This window comes from Sturnus vulgaris, chromosome W (assembly GCF_052056855.1).
Source record: "Sturnus vulgaris isolate bStuVul1 chromosome W, bStuVul1.hap1, whole genome shotgun sequence".
NCBI lineage: Eukaryota > Metazoa > Chordata > Aves > Passeriformes > Sturnidae > Sturnus > Sturnus vulgaris.
Window position 1 is genome coordinate 45,303,326 of NC_142282.1, and position 19,061 is coordinate 45,322,386.

Sequence of the window (19,061 nt, forward strand, 5' to 3'; positions counted from 1 at the left end):
CTGATTCATGGATGGTAGCCAATGCTCTGTGGGGATGGTTGGAGAGATGGAAAGAGGCTAACTGGCAGTGTAGCGGAAAACCAATTTGGGCTGCCGAAGAGTGGAAAGTCATAGCTACCCGGTTGGAGAAACTACCTGTGGAGGTTTGCCATGTAGATGCCCATGTTCCCAGAAGTAGGGCTAATGAAGAACAGTAAAACAATCAGCAGGTAGATGAGGCTGTAAAGATAGGGGTGTCGAAGATAGACCTTGATTGGGAACACAAGGGAGAGTTGTTCCTAGCACGATGGGCCCATGATGCCTCAGGCCACCAGGGTAGAGATGCCACCTATAAGTGGGCACGAGACCGAGGGGTGGATCTAACCATGGACAGTATTTATCCATGACTGTGAGACGTGTGCTGCCATCAAACAGGCCAAGCGGGTGAAGCCCCTCTGGTATGGTGGGTGGTGGTCCAAGTACAAGTATGGGGAGGCCTGGCAGATTGATTACATCACACTGCCCCAGATACACCAAGGCAAGCGTTACGTGCTCACCATGGTCGAAGCCACCACAGGATGGTTGGAAACCTACCCTGTGTCTCATGCTACAGCCCGTAACACCAGCCTGGGCCTTGAAAAGCAGGTCCTTTGGAGGCATGGTACCCCTGAGAGGATTGAGTCAGACAATGGGACTCATTTCAAGAACAGCCTTATCAACACCTGGTCTAGGGAACATGGCATTGAGTGGGTGTACCATATCCCCTACCATGCACCAGCTGCAGGGAAAGTGGAAAGGTACAATGGACTGTTAAAAACCACCTTGAGAGCATTGGGTGGGGGATCTTTCAAAAACTGTGAGCAGCATTTAGCAAAGGCCACTTGGTTAGTTAACACCTGAGGTTCCACCAACTCAGCAGGCCCTGCCCAGTCTGAGTCCCTGAATATAGTAGATGGAGACAAAGTCCCTGTGGCACATATCAGAAGTTTGTTAGGGAAGGCAGTTTGGATCAATTCTGCCTCGAGTACAGACAAACCCATTCGTGGGATTGTCTTTGCTCAAGGACCAGGTTGCACATGGTGGATAATGCAGAGAGATGGAACAACACGCTGTGTACCTCAGGGAGATCTGATTGTGGGGTGAGGCAGCATGAGACAGAAGGAAATGTGTAAGTGTCAAAGGTTTGAGCAAGTGAGATGGAAGAATATGTGTTTGAGTAAGTGAAAGATGGAAATTTTTACTTGCTGAAGTTTTTACATGCTGTTTAGTATGTTCACGATATGGAGATAAGGGGTGGAATGTCCTAGGGTGATGTTATGGTGTTTGTATCTCCAATTGTGTGTTCTGATTATGTTTGGTATTATGTCCTGTGCTTTCAGGACTGACTCTGAAAGTGAACCTTTGTTTTGTCTTGTTATCAGCTGGCTCACCTCCCCCATGTTCTATGTTTAGGAGAGGTTTTAGCTCTGCTTGCTGGCTGGCTTGCTTGCCTGCCTGCTTGCTTGCCTGCTTGCTCGCTTCTGCCTCTTTTTCTTTCCTTTGCTTTGCCCTTGCTTTTGCTTATTAGTTAGTTCATCTAGGCAGTCCAACTTTTTCCCTGGACTGTTTTTTTCCACCCCGTCCCCTCCCTCTCCTGGATACCATCTGAACCTGTTCTGGACGGGGACCTAGGAAACACCAAGAAACACCGGGAGTCTACATTCTGTCTCCTGCAGCAGTCATTCCCAGCGCCGGAGACTGATAACTGGGAGACCACTCGCCAGAGAGACTCTCTGAGTTTGTCATCCCTTGAGAGCGGTGAAAGAGTTTTTTTGTCAGCTGGTGTTGTTTTTTTCCTGTGCTGGGGAGTGTTTTGCTTGTTAAATAAACAGGGTTTTTTTCCCACTCTTCTCTGAGGAAATTCTTCCCAAACCCGGTGGTGGGGGGGGAGGAGTCGTGGGGTTTGCTGTCTGGGGCCTCCTTCCGGAGGTTTTCCCCCAAATTTGCCCTAAACCAGGACACAGCTACTATGAACACTTCTTTTATCTAGGCCCAGTTTCATAACCATGAAGTGAGGGTCTGGAAGATACGGTCAAAGTTCAAGGTATTCTTTCTGAGAGCTACTTCATGTAAAATTTGAGTCTGCTCCCTGATTTCAGCCAAAACTTTCTTAATTCTTCCACTCTGGTCCATATAAGAACAAGTGGTGTTAATGATAGTACATATACCTCCTTACTCGGCCAGTAGGAAATTGAGAGCCATTCTGTTCTGCAAAACCATATGAGACAGACCATGGACTTGTTCCTGTAAGGCTGAAATTGCATCTGTTGTCTGTGTGAGAAACAATGCTCACTTTTAAAATTTCAAAGGTGTAAGAGCTGAAACAAGGGATACTGGACTCCAGACTGGCTCTTTAAAATGCTGTTTATTGTATCCAGATGATACAGCGATTCACAGGTTGTGGGTGACAAGCCTAGCCTACAGCTTTTCAGCCACAGCTGTAGGCTTGTCTGAAGCCACTCTAGTTCTGGTTACATTGCATTATCTACTTTTCATTGCGGAGCATCTTAATACATTACAACCAATCGATACTTTTACTATTACTTATAGCTTATCATAACTACTAACATTACCATATTCATGTTACTATTTCCAATCACAAAAAGTTAGTATGTTACAGTTTAAGCTAGAAGTTGTTTTTCAGTTTTCTTGCAGTGGAAAATTCTGAGACCTTTTTTTCTACTTGCAAGATTGGCATTCTTGTTTACCTGTGAAATCTTTTTGCTTGGTAAAAGCATCTTATGTTTGAGGTGGATTTATACTTTGAGCTATAAAACCCCCTTCCAACTCACATATTTACATAGCCTTCGCCTTCTTAGTTATCCAGTAAAACTAGCTCAGCAATTCTTCTATATCAAAACTTGCTTTCATTTCTATTCCTTCTTCAGATTCTACATTCAAAGATCTTTCTGCTATACATACACATCTGTGAGACCTTCCTGTCAAATCCCTATCCATCTCAACACAAAGATTTATTAAACCTTAACAAAAATACAGCAACAGACTGAATAAGGAGAAAAAGCAGTGCTGGGAGCATAAGACTAAACCGCCATGTGCTAGTTTACAAAATAGATGCTCTGCCTTTTATACCCTGAGCCCCTCACAAAGTCTTGTCAGTCAACTCCTTCTCTGCCATCTATTGGTGGATATTACTTTCCTATATCATGATTGGAGGTCAGGTGTCATTATGCTGCACCTCCTAGTAACAACCCGGTCCTCCCCAAATGCCCCAACAACCAAGGCCATCCCCTGACAAAAATACAAGGGGGAATGGAAAGAGGACTATGGGAGGACATCTTATAATAACATAACTATGCATCTAAAAAACTTCTCTTAACATATACATAATATTAATCTCTTAATTGTGAGAGCCAACCATCACATTACCCATCTATAACAGTCTGCCATTCAATATGTTCAGTAATGGGTGAAAAGTTTACAACTGCCCTCTCCAGCTCGACAATTCCGAAAGAGGGAATGAGAGTTTTGATTGCACTAAGGAAAAGGGCAGGACATTCAGTGAGGAGATTAATAGCTCTTTTCATCCTCCCATTTGGATTTTCAATATGATCAAATATTGTTAAGTTTGGAATTACAGCCCCAAGGGCGCAGGCTTGATCTTTATCTATGGGCAGGATTTTCCAGGTCTTATCGTCACATATCCAATACCACCCTGTCCCGTGTGGTAAAACTTGTCGCCATTATGTCATTTCCATCTTTCTCACAGATTGTAGGCTTATTCTTTCCATTATTTCATTCTTATGGCAATATGAAGGAAGAATGACTTTTCCTGTGGCATTTACAATAGTGCAGGGAACTGTATCATTCCTGTGATCTATAAGACTTTTCAGGGGCATAGGAGGCAGAAGGGTCTTATGGATTCTTTCCCACTTTTCTGTATGGTTTGTTTCCATTAAACTGCCAATCAGTAGCCAGTTACTACTCCCATCTAAAGGTGGCAATTGAGTACAAATCTGTTGCCCTGGAGTTTCCAGCCTTCTGATGTTGACATATTCTTTTATACTTTCTCACACTCTCTTTCTGATAAACAGTGGATTGTTTGCATTCCTCTTTGGAAGAAGAGGGAATTGACTGACATTGTGGTGAGCCACTGGAGTCAGAGAGGTTTCTTCAGCATTGTCCAATCCACGGTCATTGTTAGATATCTATAAATAGACATGTCATGTAAATAAAGCTCTCTTTTCCTGTTCATCCAACTTGGAGTCAGGTGTGTGTTTGCTCTCTCTCTTTGTGTATGCCTCACAACTGCCACACAAATCCAGCAATTTTTCTTATTAAGAGCTTTGGATATGTTTTTGCCTAAAGTTGCATGCAAATTGTGGGGTCAACCCTGAGTCATGGTTACCAATTGTTTGGATAACAGACATGAAAAGAACAGTTTAAACCATATCATCCTGATTTGCATCAGTCTCTGTTTTCCCAGTGTTTTCAGGAGCAGAAGCCTTCTGGCAAGGTCCCTCCCCCACCCTTGCCTGCTAGGCAGGGTGGAGGGAAGAGCCCCAGCCCGCAGCTGGAATTGAATGCAGCAAACACCAGAAAACAGCCATGGAACCAGAAAACCCATCACCACTTTCTGGCTGGGTCCTATAATCCTAGCCAGCCTCAGTGTGGCCTTGAAAGACTCTATCATAAATACCTCAGTCCGCCAACCTGGAAAAAAAATCACAGAACCCTCTGCTACCCAGGTGTAGAAATGTATCTGAACAGTCTAGGCCATAATCTGTATTGAGTGTGCCAGCCAAACTATTTTTAGTTGTTTTTCTACATTTTTTAGTTTAGGCCATTGTTTATAACAGGTGCACTGGGTGAGCCATTTTTAGGTGTTTTTCTGCAGTTTATCAAACTTTCTGGAACTCTTCAAGACTACTGAAACAGAAATTGTGCTAAATTGGGAGAGAATAAGCTGAAAAACAGAATATCAAGATTAGAAGACTCAAGATAAAGGTGAGCAGTGATGCCCTGGACTACAACCAATCGTATTTCCTGCAAAGCTCGTGCAAGGCACGTGGACAAGATAGAGGCACCAATCAAAAAATGGGTGATCACATGAACAATAGTTTTAGAATGTATAAGTAGGGTTAAAAGTAAACAATAATTTGGCTTCTGCATAATCACACTGATTTGCTGTCCAGAAGTCTTTTGTTCCCACACCTGGGCAAGGTATTAACTTTTTTCAATGCCCAGAATGAGACTAGCTTTCTAGAAAAATCCCTTTAGAAGTTTCCTCCCAAATTTACCCTAAACCAAAACACATACACAGCTACAGAAGCTGAGCTGGGTAGCACTGCTGACCTCTTGGCCCTGGTAAAGTGGAAGCCGTGGGAGAAAGAAACTCAAGGCAAGAACAAAAATGAAGACATCGTGTCTGGTCACTCTGACTGCTCTGACAAGAGAAGATGTAACAAGGACATTGGTAACGCAAAAGAATGTAACAAGGACCTGATAACCAAAAAGATTGCGTTGCTACAGGAATGGAGCAAAGCAGTCCAAGTGGAAAATTTTATACAGAACTTAGAGAACTATAAATATGAGTGAGTAGCATAATAAATTAGCTTTGCTTGCATAGCATGGTCCATGTCTCTCAATCCCTGTAAATGATGGCCCCGTGTGAGGACTGACATTTCGTTTATCTGGCGTAAGGTGGGGAAGCCCCACGGAACTGGAAATACTGCTGAAAGGAAGCAGGAGCCAGCCAGCATCAATTCTTTCAGGTTTTGAAGGTGAGCTGTGGGGAACATGGGCAGTAATATGTCCTCAGAAGAAATACATGTTTTTGAACTTATGTCTAAACTTTTAGGGAAGCACAGAAAATCCGTTTCTTCTCACTCTCTTAAACTGATTTTAACCTGGGCAGAATCATATGTTAAAGGGTTAAACGCCAGCACAGTTTTCACAGCGGATCTATGGGGTGAAGTGGGGGGGAAACTGTGGGATCAGGCCACGAGAGGTGATAAGATCATGGAAGGTTTTTTACCTCTGTGGAGAGCTATTTTAGAAACTCTTAAAGTTCAGGAGGGTGAAGGGAAAGAATCATCTTCCCCTGCCCCCTCAGCAACAGGCAAAGACTCTGCAGAGGAGCTTTTAACATCTCCCATGTCCTCTCCCTTCTGCGAAATCACAAGTTTCTAACATGCTGATACAAGCCCCTGAAATCAAATTTACTGCCTCTGATGGGGATTTGGAATTTGAGGATGATCCCTTTGATCCTGGACCTGTTTACAAGGAGAAAGAGCCTGATTTATTTCCTCCTAATTCACATAACTGTTGGCGGTGGCTCCTGCAGCAGGCACTAGAAGCAGATCATTTAGAAATTGCACAAGCAATTGTCACACCAGTTATATATCACGGGCAAATACAGCCTGTGTGGGAAGGTCTATATTTTTCAGTCATCAAAGATTCTGTGATGGAATACGGTATTAGTTCTCCATATTTTATTTATATGCTCTCCACTGTTCTCAGTTCCTATACTATGACTCGTCATGATTTAAAGTCGCTTTCCCAACTGCTGCTTTTGTCAACGCAATATAGACTGTGGGAGGCAGAATGGAAAAAGCTTTTACAAGCAAGGCATTTAACCTATGCGGGAAATGCAAATCAGCAAGTTGCTGCCTTAACAATTGAACAACTTATGGGGACAGGGCAACATTCACAGCCGGATGCTCAGGCAAGAGGAATTCCATGGCAAGTTTTAGACTATATTAGATATTACGCATACCATGCTTTTATGAAATTCCTCGATGCCAGCAAACTGCAAAAGGCTTTCACAGCTGTAACTCAAGGGGCAAAAGAGCCTTATATGCAATTTATTGATCGCCTTCAAGAGGCATTAGACAAACAAATTGCTCATCAAGAAGCTTGTGATAGTATTCTTTTAATGTTAGCAATAGAGAATGCAAACAGTGACTGTCAAAAGGTTCTTAGGCCACTTAAAAATCTCACAATTATAGAAATGGTTGAAGCTTGTAATCATATCGGAACGGTCGAACACAAGTTTGAAACTATGGATGCTGCTTTTGCTTCACTTAAAAGGTGGCCCCTGGTCCCGCAGGACAGACTCGTTTTGGCTGTGGAAAACTAGGACACCTTAAAAGAGACTGCCATGCCTCAAAAGGAGTAAAGCAAAAAAAATCACCTGGACTTTGTCCAAGATGCCACAAAGGACAGCACTACATTAACCAGTGTCACTCTAAATAGGATATTGACAGCAAACCACTCTCGGGAAACTTGAGTATGAGCGTAGGACAGCAATGTGCTCAGACACAAATTCTTCAGCCGAACTCTCCAGCAAGAGTGCTGCTGCCTTACAGCCAACCACCAGTGGAAGTGCCGGGGTGGACCTGGAAATCCCCTGCGCAGTAACTATTTTAGATTACTCTGTCCATCTGATCCCCATAGGGATTAATGGACCTGTAGCGAAGGGATGGAGTGCATTGCTTTTGGGGAGTTCTTCAACCACTTTAATGGGATTGTTTGTGCTTCCAGGAGTAATAGATGCAGACTTTTTAGGAGAAATCAAAATCATGGTCTGGACTCCCTTCCCCCCATGCACTGTAACCCAGGGTTCTAAAATTGCTCAATTAATATTTTTTACAACGCCAATGTCTACTAACACAGTGCAAAAACAGAGGGGGGAGGAGGATTTTGGGTCTACCAGAGAACCTCAAATTTTATGGACTCAGCAGTTAACTGTTCAGTGCCCCACTTGTAAATGCAATCTGTCATGGCAAGGACAGCATGTTACACTTAGAGGCATTACTGATACAGGAGCTGATGTCATGGTCATCTCACAAGCTAAATGCCCCCCCAGATGGCCACTTAGTGCAGTTCCCCAAGCACTCACTGGTACTGGAGGGAGCAGTACTATCTTTCAAAGCAAGGATTTTATCCAAATTGTAGGTCCTGAAGAACACACTTGATAGGCGGAAAAGACTCTATAACGCGTAGAGAGATATAAAGTAGGTATTCATTTATTCAGCGCTGAGGTGCACGGGGATAATTCCTCCCAAAGCATGCACACCGAAACGTCAAACTACTGCTCTATTTATTCCCTAAAAGCCTAGGATTACACAATATGCCTAATATATATTCATGTCCTAGCCCGGCCTAGTCTTGCCTACTCTCGCTTCGTATTCAAATGAACCAAAAGTCCTTTTGCGCTTGTGTCTCCCCAATTCAGGGGTCGTTGGGGGTCTCTGATGAAGACTTCCAAACTCTTCATCGCACTTGAACTTTTCAACATTGGAGCATGTGTCTTCGCCATCTGGGCACATTCCAGACCTTGAGATTAGTTCTTGCTGGTTTAGGGTTTTGGATTTATCACTTATCACTGGTAGCCTTGCACCCTTCACCCTGTTTGCAAGTCCTGGCTCCATTTATCACAAGGCAGTCTGCCTCTCCTCTCGATTTTTGCAAGCATAGTAAATGTCAGGCATTCCTCATTGTCCTGGGATTTTTGATTAACTATTCCTTACTTTTCAATTCCCTGTCTTACACTGCTACTATTAAGCCTTTTGTTTTGCAAATTCCTATGGTATTATGGGGCCCTGATGTGCTCTCACAGATGGGAGTCAGAATTGGGTCTGATTTTTTTGTAGTGGTCATTGATTTGCGCACTACACTGAAACTTACTTGGAAAACAAGGTAATCGGTATGGGTAGATCATAGCCCTTGCAGGCTGAAAAATTGCGTATGTTACAAAACCTGGTTAATGAACAATTGCAAGCAGGACGTATTGTCCCCTCCACAAGGCCATGGAACTCTTCTGTACTTGTCATTCAAAATAGAAGTGGTAAGTGGCATTTGCTTCATGATCTCAGAAAAATAAATGTAGTCATGGAAGATATTGGAGCCCTGCAGCCAGGCCTCCCATTGCCTACCATGATTCCTTGAAATTGGCACTTAACAATAATTTATTTGAAAGATTGTTTTTCACAATTCTTCTGCACCCAGAGGATGCACCAAAATTTGCCTTTTCGCTGCTCAGTTTAAATATGCAAGAACCTTTGCAAAGATTCCACTACGTAGTTTCACCCCAGGGGATGAAAAGCAGTCACACAATTTGCTAAGGGTTTGTTGCCCTTAGCCCAGTCCAACAAGCAAACCCTCATGTGCTACTATACCACTATATGGAAGATATTCTCATTGCAGCTGAAAAAAAAGATTACGTGAAGGAAACCTTAGCCTTCACCACAGAAGCTGTAAAATGTGCAGGATTGCAAATAGCCCAGGACAAAATTCAAGAAATGCCTCCATGGCAGTATGTAGGTTGACGTATTAGATCCCAAACTGTACAGCCACAGCAATTGCAAATTCAAAACAAAATTTCTATGTTACATGAGGCACAAAAGTTCCTAGGGACCATTAATTGAGTGAGATCCTGATGGGGGTTGAGATTTTCCCTTTTCTTTCTGTGGAATTTTCCCTATTGTTATGCTAAGAGTTTGTGGCTACACCCTAGCTCGGATGGCTAGTAAGAGTTTCTCTTGCAGGGAGTGGGGAAAGGGAGACCATTGGAAAATGGGAGGTAGGGGGCAGCTGCCCGCTCTCTCACTTTCTCGCTCGTCTGGCTCGGAGAAGGACGGTCGCTAGAAAACTTCGCTCTGCTATCCCAACCCGGAGACCTGCCTTCCTCAGCTGTGATATCCCACAATCTCCCTGCTCGGACGCTCTCCCGCATCTCTTGTGAACTCCAGGCATCCCATTGGAGCATCGGGACTGACACTGCCCCAGGATCCGTGAGCAACGTCTCTCTCGTCCGCCCTTCCCATCTAGGACACAGACGCCATCACTGCAGCCCCCCTGCAGCCACGTGCAATCACCACATCTCTTCCCTGCTCACTGGGAGCTACCAGCTAGGAAGGTAACTGCACCACAGGGGGAAAGGTGTCCACAACTGAGAGAACTGTTGCTTTGCTTCTGCTCTGTTGTTGTTAATTTCGTAGTTATTGTTATTGCGTGTTTGTTTGCCTTGTTACATATATATATCAGTAAAGAACTGTTATTCCTACCCCCCATATCTTTGCCTGAGAGCCCCCTAATTCCAAAATTATAATAAATTGGAGGTAGGTGGGTTTCTTAGCAGATATCTGTCTTTCAAACCAAGACAGACCCTTAATGGGAATCACAAATTCAGATTTAGCTCACCTTTTTGCATTGTTAAAAGGGGAGTCATATTTGTCTTCTCCAAGACATTTGAATCATGAAGCACAACTGGCCTTGCCAAAGGTGGCAGATGCTATTGCCCATAGGCAAGCCTCACGATGGGCGCCTAATCTTTCATTTTTGCTAATCCTTTTAAAACCGTCACGACAACCATATGCCTTGCTGTTCCAATGGGATCCTGATACAGCCGACCATTTACTTATTATTGAATGATTTTTTTTGCCTCATCAAATGGCTAAGACAATTGTTACTCAACATGAAATGTTTGCACAGCAACAACAGATTACAAACATTGGCAGGTTGTGATTTTGAACAAATTTGTATACCTATAACTACTGTCTACCTGCAATGGCTTTTGCAGATGTCAGAACCTTTTCAGATTACACTAGATGATTTTTCAGGTCAGATTACTCTCCATTCACCACCTCATAAGTTGTTAGCTACTAACTTTAATATTGTGTTAAAACCCAAGTGCAGGGAAATTCCTTTACAAGCTCTCACAGTATTTACTGATGGTTCTGGACAATCCCATAAATCTGTATTACTTTGGAGGGATAATGATACTGGTACATGGGCCTCTGATGTAACTGTAGTTTCTGGATCCCCATAAATGGTGGAATTAGCTGCAGTTGTTTATGCTTTCCAAAAATGGCCTACACCTTTTAATTTAATAACAGATTCTGCTTATGTTTTAGGTATTGTTGAAAGAGCTGAAGCTGCTGTTTGAAGAGAAGTTTCTAATGCAGATCTTTTCCAGTGGTTACAACAATTAATTTTCCTTTTAGATGTCAGACAACACCCTTATTTTGTTATGTGTGCTCGCTCTCACACAACGCTACCGGGCTTTATAGCAGAAAGAAACCGACAAGCTGATTTACTTACTTTACCTGTCCAGGTACTCTCTGATCATTTTGCACAGGCCAAACTTAGCCATTCCTTTTTTTCACTAAAATTCTGAAGCTCTTCCCTGCACATTTGCTTTAAAGTGCCAACAACCAGAGGACATTATTGCTGCTTGCCCTGATTGTCAAAGTCAGAATTTTGTGACATGCTCACTGGGAATTAAACCATGTGGCCTACATAGCCTCCAAGTATGGCCAACTGATGTTACCCACTACCCTGAATTTGGTCAGCTCAAATATGTTCAGTAATCCATTGACACCTTTTTAGGTGCATTATTTGTATCATGCCGCACAGGTGAAACTGTTAAATATGTTTGCCTCCATTTTTTGGCTGTTTTTGCAACTTTAAGGATTTTTCAGTAAATTAAAACTGATAATGGTCCTGCTTACACTTCCCAATGACTTTCCTCCTTTTTCGCCCTATGGGGATTCTGTCATATTACTGGCATCCCTCACTCCCCCACAGGACAAACAATTTTTGAACGTGCTCATTCAACACTTACGCGTCTCTTGGCTCAACAGAAAGGGGGAATGCAGGGATGTACTCCAATGGAATGGCTACACAAAGCACTATATGTTTTCAATTTTTTTAAATTGCTATGCTGATAGCAAAGTTCCCCCTATAATAAAACACTTTTCTACTTCTAAAGAAATATCATTAGGCATAGGGAAAAAAAGCACAAGTCCTCATAAAAGACCCAGAAAGTGCAAAAATCATAGTCCCATTTCCTCTTATTACATGGGGAAGAGATTACGCTTGTGTTTCCACAGATACTGGTCCTCGTTGGGTTCCAGCCAAGAACATAATACCCTTCATTGAAGAGTCAGCTGATCAAAATACAGAAAAGGGTTAAAAGATAAATCTTCTGTCCTTGAAGAACCAGTCGATCATACATCCAGAGGTGGTCGCAGGTCTATTAACTTCTTTTCCCTGCTTGGCCTGTCATACAGCATCTCATAAAAGAAGAGCTGACTGTCAGCATTGTGACCCTTTAAGGAGCAGTCAGAATAATATACAAATTAAACAGCTGGTGGGTGGGCATCAATATGGTTTGCCAGAACATGAAGAATTATCAAGCAAGCAGTGGCTTGCCATTGTTAATAAGTTTTGTAGTATTAGTTCTAACTCCTCTCACAGTAGCAATGGGGAGCCCTCTGTTACCATTGCCTCAAAGTAATATTCGGCTTATGCTAGCAATGGCTTTTTTAGTGCTTCCTCCTGTTACTTTTACTTGGCCTGTTAATCAGCCAAAAATAAATGCATGGATAACTTTAGCCAATTTAACAGGACAAGATACTTTATGCTTGGCTATGGACTTTCCTGAAAAGCCATTTTCTACTTGTCTCGTTGGTTTACCTTTAGATACATGGCCACATCCCCCTTTGGCTCATGTCCATTTTAAAAATCATGCTGATGCTTGGGATCAATGGGTCCCATATCTACCTCGTGCAACCCTTGAGCCCCAAGAGTTAGAACTTTTGGGATCTGTAAAAATGGACTTTTGTGTTAAATTTAATTATTCTGGGGTCAATCAATCTAAAGCATGGGATGTTTCTTCGAGCCAATCCATATTCGGAACTGAAAGTGCCTGACATAATTACACTTCCACCGACATCTCTAATTTGACTAATGCTCCATTATCATTATCAGCAGGAGTGTTTTTTATTTGTGGAGATGGAGCTTCGGCTGCTATTCTGTCTCATATTAAGGGAGGCTCCTGCAGTCTAGGACGACTCTCGCTATTAACACCCAACACATCCCTGATATCACAACATAGATTTCCGTGGAGAGGGAAACGCAATATTCATGCATTTACCCCTGATTGCGATGATAACATTGACTTTTGGTCACTACCATTGCATTGGGCTGCCTCCTACTTTGTTCCAGGAGTAGCATCCAGAAAGGCACTGGGATAAATAAACAGACTAGGCTGCTGGTTAGCTCGTCAATCTAATGCTACTTTGCTTGCTTTAACAGGATTGTTAATCGATGTTGATTAAATTAAACATGCTACGTTGCAGAATTGAGTAACTATTGTTTTTTTGCTTTTAGCACACGGACATGGATGTGAAGATTTTGATGGAATGTGTTGTATATAACCTTTCCGATCATTCATAATCTATTCATACAAGTATTAAAGATTTGTAATATAATGTAGCCATATTAGAAATTGAAGATGGAATTGATTGGTTTAACAGCCTTTTTAGAAACTGGGGGATAACTGGATGGGTCAATAATTGAATTAAGATGGGAATGTTTGTATTAGGGATGCTATTAGTTATAGTGATATGCCTGCCTTGATTGATTCAATTAATTCAGAGATTGATTAATAAATAAATAAAGCAAATAATGATCGTAGAACAGAAAGGGGGGGATGTGGAAGATAAGACAGCTACAGAAGCTGAGCTGGGTAGCACTGCTGACCTCTTGGCCCTGGTACAGTGGAAGCCGTGGGAGAGATAAACTTAAGGCAAGAACAAAAGTGAAGACATCATGTCTGGTCACTGACCTCTCTGACAAGAGAAGATGTAACAAGGACATTGCTAACACAAAAGAATGTAACAAGGACCTGATAACCAAAAAGATTGCGTTGCTACAGGAATGGAGCAAAGCGGTCTTAGTGGAAAATTTTGTACGGAACTTAAAGAACTATAAATTCAAGTGAGTAGTGAATAAACTAGCTTTGCTTGCATAGCATGGTCCGTGTCACAATCCCAAGAGTTTTATTTGTCCCCTTTTCTCTAAGGATACTATGTGTTCCCCAGTCCATTATTTTCCCATACTGTAAGAATTGTTGTTGTGGTTCTTGTCCTAAACATGATGTCCATTCCAAACGCTGTAAATTGGAAATTAATGAAAAATGACATTTGGGATAATGAGGTGGGGTGGCAACCACTAGATTATTTGAGATGAACAGAATGGTCAGCAATGTAATACAGTCAAATTCTTTACAGTTCCTGAGGATGCATGTATCAAATGCAATTGCATAGAAAAATTGGCACAAGGTAAAGGTGAAAAGGTATTAGTTTGATTCCACATTAAGCATTGTGCTGGTTTTACATTAACTGGCACTTGGAAGAGGGCATCCACGGAAGTTTCCTCCCTGAGAACTTCCTCTGTGAGTTAATGGACCCAATTGGAGCCTGGTTTGGTTGTTGACAGGCTGGGAAACCAATTGGGGGATTTGGTCCACCTCTGTGAATTCACATTTTGAAGTGAGCAAATGCCGGGAAGGTCCTCTTTTTCTCTTCCAGCAGGAGTGCAGGAAGCAGGGTCAGGCCCTGCTCCATTGCGTGGCCTGCAGGCCTAGCAGGGGCAGAGCCGAGCCCCCTGTCTCGAAGGCTGACTTGTCCCAGCAGAAAAGAGGGGTAGCCATTGGCAGTGAGTGCCAGCTGAGCCCAGGGAGGCTGATTGAGGTCCTGACCATTGTCAGGAAAATTAATCCACAAATACCAGAGGTTTATGTCCAAAAAGGAGACAGAGGAGTCCTTTTTGCTTTATTCGAATAAAGGGAAAGGCCATGGGACATTCCTCTGGGATCTCTCAAATTTTTGGAGGACGCAGCCTCCTTTTTATCCTATTTTCCCGGCCGCATTTCCCTCTCTCTTTCCCCATTGGCTGAGGTACTTGAGAGGCACAGACTTGCCGGAACGCCTGATATCTGAAATTCCCCTCTAATGTATAACCCTCCCTTTTAATTTTTAATTTTTATGGAATTCATAGTTTTCCCCCTGTTGCTTCTTTCATCTTTCGATATCCAATTTCATGTATCAGCAGCCCTACAGTTTGTAAAGGCAAATATCTCTTTCCATTCATCAATCAGTGGAATCCATCCCATTGTTTCTTTTATCTCTCAGTGCTAGCCTTATCTACAGGCTGATCCACAACTCATTTGTAAAGACAAATTCAACATTCCTCTCACCATTGACTCCCCCCTCCCTTTCCAGAACTGTCACTACCTTTTCTGACCTGGGCCAGCCCCTCCCTGCGTGACCTGAGTCTCCTGAGATCCTAAGACAGCTCCAGCATGGCCTGGCCTCAGCCTCTATATTCCCCATGTGAGATCTTAACTCTTTCAATGCTCAAATGAAACTTGAAAACCTTCACTCCTTCTTTGAAGAAGAGGGAAAAAGAACAGAGAGAAGACACCAAGGTCAGTGAAGCAAAAGTCAAATTCCAGATGGAAGGAGAATGAGAAGATGCCATGAATTTAGGCTGAAAATCCTAAGGCGGCTCACCTCCTCCATGGTCTGTGTTTAGGAGAGGCTTGCTTGTTTGCTTGCTCACTTTTGCTCCTACTTTTTTTTGCTTTTGCCCTTGCTTTTGCTTATTAGTTAGTTTAGCTAGGCAGTCCAACTTTTTCCCTGGACTGTTTTTTTCCCTTTCCCTTTTCGTGAATACCACCTGAACCTGTTCCGGACTGGGACCTGGGAAACACCAAGAAACACCAGGAGTCTGCATTCTGTGACCTGCAGCAGTCATCCCCAGCACCGGAGACCAATAACTGGGTGACCACTAGCAGGAGAGACTTTCTGAGTTTGTCATCCTTTCAGAGCAGTGAAAGAGTATTTTGTCATCTGGTGTTGTTTATTTTTTGTGCTGGGGAGTGTTTCGCTTGTTAAATAAGCAGGTTTTTTTTCACTCCTCTCTGAGGAAATTCTTCCCGAATCTGTTTGTTGGGGGAGTCATGGGGGTTTGCTTTCTGGGGGCTCCTTCCAGAGGTTTTCCCCCAAATTTGCCCTAAACCAGGACAACGTCCCATAAACCCAGCTCTGGGGAGGCTGTGAAGATGGGAAAAGATTCACAATTGCAGATTCCGGGGCGGCTGCTATTCGTGAAAAGTGAAGCCACGAGAAAACTGTTTTTTTCTCTTGTGAACAAGTCCCTATAGCCTGACAAGTGTAGACTCCTCTCTGTAGAGTGAACTGAAAAAAATATTCTTAAGTTAGTAACTGACTGAATGTACTGGTTTGAAAGCAAAACCAGTGAAAGACTCCAAGTCAGTAATACAATTTAATGGGAAAAATGAGAAAAAATAAAATACATGCAATAATACAAAAGAAAAACCACTGACAGAGTCAGAATACAACCTGACACCCTGTCAGTCAGGGTGTTGGTAGCAGTCCGATTAAATGGTGGCTGCAGTCCTCCTGGATGACAGATGTGCTTCAGTTGAAGCAGTGGTCCTGTAGAAGGGGGCAGTTTCCCTCCAAAGGTCCAGCTATGATGTGGAAGAGGTCCGACTTTCCTCTGAGATCCAGTGGAAAGGGCTGCCTTTGCATCCCAAACCCCAGTTTTTTACCAAGGTAGGAAAGGCTTGGCTCCTCCCCCTCTTTGGAGCATCTCCCAATAGGATGATGTAATCATATCAGTCATACAATAAGACTTGATGGCCTATTAACAGAAGATATCTTCTGGAGGAAGGATGGATTGTGAAAAGATAACGATATCCATCCCCCCTGATTTTATCAGATGGCACATCAGCAGAGGATATCTCCACAGAGATAAGGATCACCACTCCTCCCACATTTCAACAAGTGGTGATAGAATACACATTTTTGCATTATAACCCAGGACACTGAAGTGTTTCTGTATGTTGTTGAGAAGGAAAAGAGGATGTGAGAGAGGGGAGGAGGGGTGGTCTAAAGGTTTTATTCTGAATTTATTATTCCTCTATGTTGTAAATAAAAGTTTTCTTTATACCCTTTAAGTTTTAGGCCTGCCTTGCTTTTGCTCCTAATCCTATCTCACAGCAGAAAATGAGTATATTGAAACTGGCGAATCTAAACTACTACAAGCATATAGACAGTAAAGCAGTTACAGAGCATCTTAATACATGACTACCAATCAACATCATACACAATACCTTTTACATTTACATATAACCTAAGAAAACTGCTAAAATTACCATATTATGTTAGTGACTAGCCAATCATTGGAGTTAGTAGTTACATGTTAAACTTTGGGACTTGTTCTGCAGTTGAATTTTCTGAGATAATTTCTCTACTTGTGTGGACACACACATTCACAGAGCTAGGGAATTACAGCTTGGAAATTCCTTTCAGGCCTGGATTTCTCCTGACTCTCAGATCCATTCCCAGGCTGACAAGCTGACTACAGCTTCACTTAGGGAGGAAGTCTCCCAGGTTGATAATATGGTGAAAAACAGAGTAGAATTCATAATAAAGATTAACACCTGGTGTCCTTCCCTTGGGATACATCCTGAGGTACTGTCCCAGGGATGTTTTTCCCAATTGTCCAATGAACTACTGTCCTGTCCTAGCTGCACGTAACACACTTTAAATATGGGATGTCCGTACAATAAAGTTGGCCTTTTTCCCCAAAAGAGGTCCGTGTGTGTTGCTGTCTTTTCTCTCTCTTTGCAGCACAGTAACCACATACTTGCAACATGGGCTTTCTTGTTTGCCTGTGAAAATCATTTGATGTGGATTTATCATTTGCTTTAAGCCTTAAAAGCCCCTTCCAACTCACTTGCTCTTTGCCTTCTAGTTACCCGGTAAGACTGGCTCAGCAATTCTTTTCTTTATCTGTAAGTCGGTCCAGGGTTTCCCTCATATGCCTCATGACCATCGCAAGGATAGAGGCTACCCCAAGGTCCCCCCACCCACTTCTGGACAGGAGTTCTGGCCTGGTCAAGGTGGATGCTGGCCAAGGGACTGTTTGCTGCTTCACTGTGCTTGCTGTGCTGTCTACAGTACAGTGCCTTCGAACAGGTACTGCACCTGCAGCTGCTTCTCGGAGCACCACTGCATGTTCTGTCTTGGAGCACCTCACAATGGCCCACAAATCTCCCAACCTCTTGGCCAACCACCACTCACTTCGGAAAAGGACTATAAAAAAGCAACCCTCTGGAGAAGTCTTTGAGGTCTCCCCACAGAAGACGTGTCTATTGGCTGGGATCATGAGGACACCGCAGTCTATTGGCCAGCCCATGAGGACATCCATCTTGTCTGTTGGTAGCTATTATCCATTCCCCCCTTTTTTCCTCTCTCTCTCTTTATTTTGTTTCCTTTAACTCTCCCTCTATCGCAAAACTGAGTTGTTGGCACTCAATAAAGTGCATTTTTGCTTTGAGCAAACTGATTTGTCCCTCTGTTGTTGTCTTTTGCATGCCTGAGATCAAAACGAACCATCATGACTCCCGCCTGTATTAACAGCGGATCGTGACAATATCAAAACTTGCTTTCATTCCTATAGAACCTTCTGTATATCTGCAAAACTCCTCCGTTAAATTCTCATCCTTCCCAACAGTCTGGTGCATGAAGAAGAAGGGGGAATTGTAGCAATGTATTTGAACAGCCTAGGCCACAGTGCACTAGGTGCACCAGACAAGCATTTTTAGTTATTCTTATTAAACACTCTTGAATTTGTCAAGGCTACTGAAACATAAATTGTGCCAAATTGGGAAAGAAGCTGAAAAACAGAATACCAAGACTGCAAGAACTAGGATAAAGAAGGGTGGTGAAGCACTGGACTGAAACCAATCATATTTCCTGAAAGGTGCATGCAGAGCTCGTGGACAAGATAGAGACACTAATCAAGTAATGCATGATCACATGGACAATAGTTTTAGAATGTATAAGTAGGGCATAATGTAAACAATAAAGTGGATTCTGCTTAATCACATTGGTTAGTTGTTCGGAAGTCCTTTATTCCTGCACCTGTCCTTGAAGGACTGCACCCCATGGAAGAGTGACCCATGCTGCAGCAGTTTTGGGAGGACTGTTTCCTGTGGGATGGACTCATGTTGCAGCAAGTCACAGACACCTGTTGCTTGTGAGATGGAGCCATATTGAAAAAGTTTGTGGAGAATTATCTGCGATGGGAGGGACCCCACAGTGCAGCAGGGGAACAACTCCTTTCCCTGAGCTGCGGGAGAAACCACGGGTGTTGAACTGGCCATAACCCCTATTCCCTGTTTCCTTGCACCACAGGGT

The 19,061-nt window shown here is 43.0% G+C and overlaps 1 long non-coding RNA gene across 1 annotated transcript in view; it reads left to right on the forward strand.

Moving 5' to 3' along the window:
- Positions 1-18,796, forward strand: part of LOC148220235 (uncharacterized) — a 57,798-nt gene extending 39,002 nt beyond the window's left edge. Inside the window, exons 2-3 of the long non-coding RNA XR_015799074.1 lie at positions 9,528-13,764; positions 15,051-18,796. This is a non-coding gene — a long non-coding RNA (uncharacterized LOC148220235). The remainder of the gene's footprint in view (positions 1-9,527; positions 13,765-15,050) is intronic.
- The last annotated feature ends 265 nt before the right edge of the window (positions 18,797-19,061 follow it).